The following is a 3,978-nucleotide window of genomic DNA, read 5'->3' as shown; positions in this document are numbered from 1 at the left end:
ATATCTCAGATTAAGAAACCAAAAAAAAACTTTTAACTCTTCTGATGACCACTTTGGTTCATGAGGACATGTTCCTCGGATTTAGGAAACAGAAAACTTTTATATTTTTTCATGCCATATTTTTTGTTTGAACTTTCTCTCAAGACAACATCTTCCTCTGTCATGGTTCCTTCAGCACATTTACCATATCGATGACATAACTGAGGGATATGTATGTCCTTCTATTTTTGACTTCGTAAAGACACTTTGCTATCAAAGAGTCCCTCGTTAGGATACAATTTTTCAATTTTTTTTTGAGATTATACAACCTTCTTTGTTAAGACAAATTATTTCAATACTAACATATGTTTCAAAAACAAAATATCTTAGAATCAATAAAAAGCATGTCAATTTCCCAGAAACTGAGCAACCCCACCTCTAATGTGGAAGAACAACCCATAATTCAGATCAGCAAGTCGAACAGAGGAGTTAACTATTATAATGAGAAAATATCGAATGCTATTGGATTTGTGAGGATGATTTTCAAGAGATGAAGCTTTCCCTTTTTATAGGTGGAGATTCATTGGTAGGAAAAAGGGATAAAGCGAGATACAATGAATGAGAAATCATGGAAGCATTTATGAAGGTTGTTACGTAACGCTTCGAAATATTACAACAGAAGACGAAAAGACGCAATTAAAGCTTGACACATAGGTTTTTCACGTCGATTTGATTCACTCAATTCATCATATCTCCTCCATAGCTGGTGTAGATCGAAGAGGACACGAGCCTTAATTTTTGGTCACGCCATCGGAGAAGACAACCTCTCTCTGTTGGGCCAATTAAATGTTAAGAAGCCCATTAACATGTGAACAAACGAAACATAACTCGATTAAATGAAACGCAGAGTTTTACTTATCTGAACACGTGTCAGCTCCAGAACGCATGACTTTCTGACGTGGCATCCTAGGTGACATCATAGGAGAGAAGCAAACATATTTATATATATATATATATGTGCATTCAGGGCGGTAAAATTTAACCGAAAACTTTGGGCGTTCCAAGGCCCTTTCTCAAAAAAAAAAAAAAGAATTGGGCGTTCCAAACAAATTTTATTGTGACTGCACCATTGCATATCAACTACTAACAAACTTTAACCTATGATCTTAATTTGTCACTAACATTTTGACTGTCTGTGGTGAATAATAACTACGCATTTACTGGAATATGTATGTGACAATTGTTTCAGTCGCCAACGCCGTTGTTATTTTATTTACTATCGTATAAAATGCAGGGCCGGCTCAATGCTGTTACGGGCCCTAGGGCGAAAAATATTTTTTTTACCGTCTAAAATTTAATGTAGATAATGTTTAAAATGTTTTTAAAATTTAATCAGTAATATTTTGTAATGAAAATAAAACTATATACATATCAAATAATTTGGGCACTTTTCAATTTTATTTATTATATTTATAATTTTTTATATATAAAAATATAGATTATAAAAAAATTGGACCTCTTAATTAGTATTATACGGAGTGACACGGGGTTGGACCCGGGACGGTTGTATCGCTTATCCCCCTAATAAGTTGGCCCTGATAAAATGGTGGTTTGAAAAGGTTAATTAGTATACGAAAAATGATGGTTTTTTATGTCAAAAAAAAAATAGCATACAAAAATCTTTGTTTACTTCTTGAAAAGTGTTTGTCTAAATTGAACTTTATGAATTTTGGATCTTCCATTATATGATGGATTCTTAAATAACTACAAAAAGGAAATTGAACAGTTTTTGTTTTAATCCCGAAATTTTACTTTTTCTTTCTTATATATTATTAAAATTTAAGTTATTAAATTTTATTTTCAGTTTCTATTTGATATAATTACTGTATCATATAACATCTAATTTATATTCTTGCAAACTTAGTTTCGATTTGAGCTTAGCTACGAGTTAAATTCAAAATTTTGAGGTAAATTCAATACAACATACGTCCAACTTTCTTTTTTTGTTTTGATTTTTTTGTTTTGATGACCGTGAGGTTCCCAGGCGGTAAGCCCAGACTAATCCCCACGAGGCCTTCCATCCGGGCACGCACGGTTATAGGCGGGAAGATGGCCAAGGCGTCTCGAACCCAGGGCGGGCACTCCAGCCGGAGTTCCAATACCACTAGGCCAAGAGCTCTTGGTTGCGTCCAACTTTCTAATGGCACGTTTTTAACCAATATGGCAAATATCATATGAGAAAAATACATAGCCCTCTATGTGTTTGGTGTCAAGTGGTGCATTATACTATCCTGTGGTATGAGCACCAATTGGGATATAATAAACAAAGTGGAATGATAATTGTCTCGTTACACGGGTTATATACGTTTTATGAAATCAAAAGTGCTTCTTTCAGCCAAACAACATGGGGGTTAAAATTATGATATTTTTGGCCACCACGCGCCTTATCTCCTCTCTACTCCGTAATCCTACATCTTGAGGGTCCCCGTCTTAGCTCCCGTCTTGTCCATCTCCCTCTCCGTTATGGGTTCGGTCGGTGATACAGATCTCATCTGGTTTTGAGGGCGAGCTCCGTCGCGTCTGTCGAAGGAATCCTCGCCGTGCTGAGAGAGCTCAGGTTATGGTGCCTCTAGCGACTGCATTGTACCTTCGCAGCCTTTCTTCGCCGGATTGAGTCCGCCTCTCCCGACCACTGCAAAACCCTGTCGGTTTTGGATTTCAAATGTCGTTGTTAATATTGTCTTCTCTGTCAAGGGTTCTGGGGTGCTACACCTTATGCTCGAGGTCCCGGGACTTCAGATTCTGAAATGGAGATGGCGTGTTTGTCTTCTGTTGAATTAAGCTTAGGTGCTTGCTGTTGAGTTGTAACTTTAATTAGCTCATCGTCTCTCATTCGCACAGATTTGGCATTGCTTGTTAGTCTGGGCTTTGATTTGCAGGTTTCAATTGATACGGGTAGTAGAGGTTTCTTAGGTTTCTTGGTGTTACAGGTTCTTCACTTCAATCCTAGAGGAGGTAGTAAGGCTCATGAGTGGTGATGTTGCCCATTTCTCTTCGTTGGCTTAGAGGACGAGCTTGGTTGAGGAAGTTGAGCGCTATTAAGCTCTTGGGTTAGTGTTGTCCAGTCTATTGTTGGATCTTGGTTCAGACTTTGTCCCAGCCCGGACCTGAGAGCAGTCCTTGAGCGGGCCTGTGTTTGCTCTTCAAAGAGATGACAATTGGTTCTGGCAGCTGGATGAATCAACTTCTTGTGAGTGTTTTGTGTTCTTGTTCCCTAGTCTTCGGGTTCATCCCAATCAAGTCTGTCTCGGCGCGACCTCTAGTTCGGATTTTACAAGATTGTATCGTTGTTCTTAGTCATGTTCGCTCCCACGCAGAACGGCTAAAGTATCGATTGCTTTTGATTCTATGTTTTTCACTTTTTTTGCCGTAGAATCAAGTCTAGAGGTTTTATTTGTTAATCACATCTTGTAAAACCTCAACTTTCATTTCTGAAATGATATTTACAATTTAGCAACAACAAAAAAAAATTATGATATTTTCTAAATCAACTCATAATCTCCAGGATAATTATGTTTGACGGTAAGTCAATTTAAACACACGTATATACTAGACTACGGCATGCTGGCGAATACCATTGGATGTACAAGAGAAATACGACTCAATTCACAAAAATGGATTAGTTTCATTACGAATTAATGTTTCAGAACATGAATATATCATACTTTTGTTTGAATAAAATGCTAAAACTTAAATCCTTGATCTCTTACTATTTGGGTTCAGTTATCGACAATATCATGTAAAACGTAAATTAACTTTTCCAAAAGTATATTGTTTTTTCTCAATTATGATTTCCTTAAATTACAAGATAATTACATACATCTTTGTTTTTTCTTACCTAGAGTTACATTCTTATATAGTACAGTAGGTTTGAAAATATATTTTCTTTCGGTTTTATAAAAAAATGTCATTTTGACATTTTATTATTGTTAGACAAAT

The sequence above is a fragment of the Brassica oleracea genome, chromosome C2 (assembly GCF_000695525.1).
Source record: "Brassica oleracea var. oleracea cultivar TO1000 chromosome C2, BOL, whole genome shotgun sequence".
Taxonomy (NCBI): domain Eukaryota; kingdom Viridiplantae; phylum Streptophyta; class Magnoliopsida; order Brassicales; family Brassicaceae; genus Brassica; species Brassica oleracea.
Note: the sequence above shows the minus strand (reverse complement) of the source record.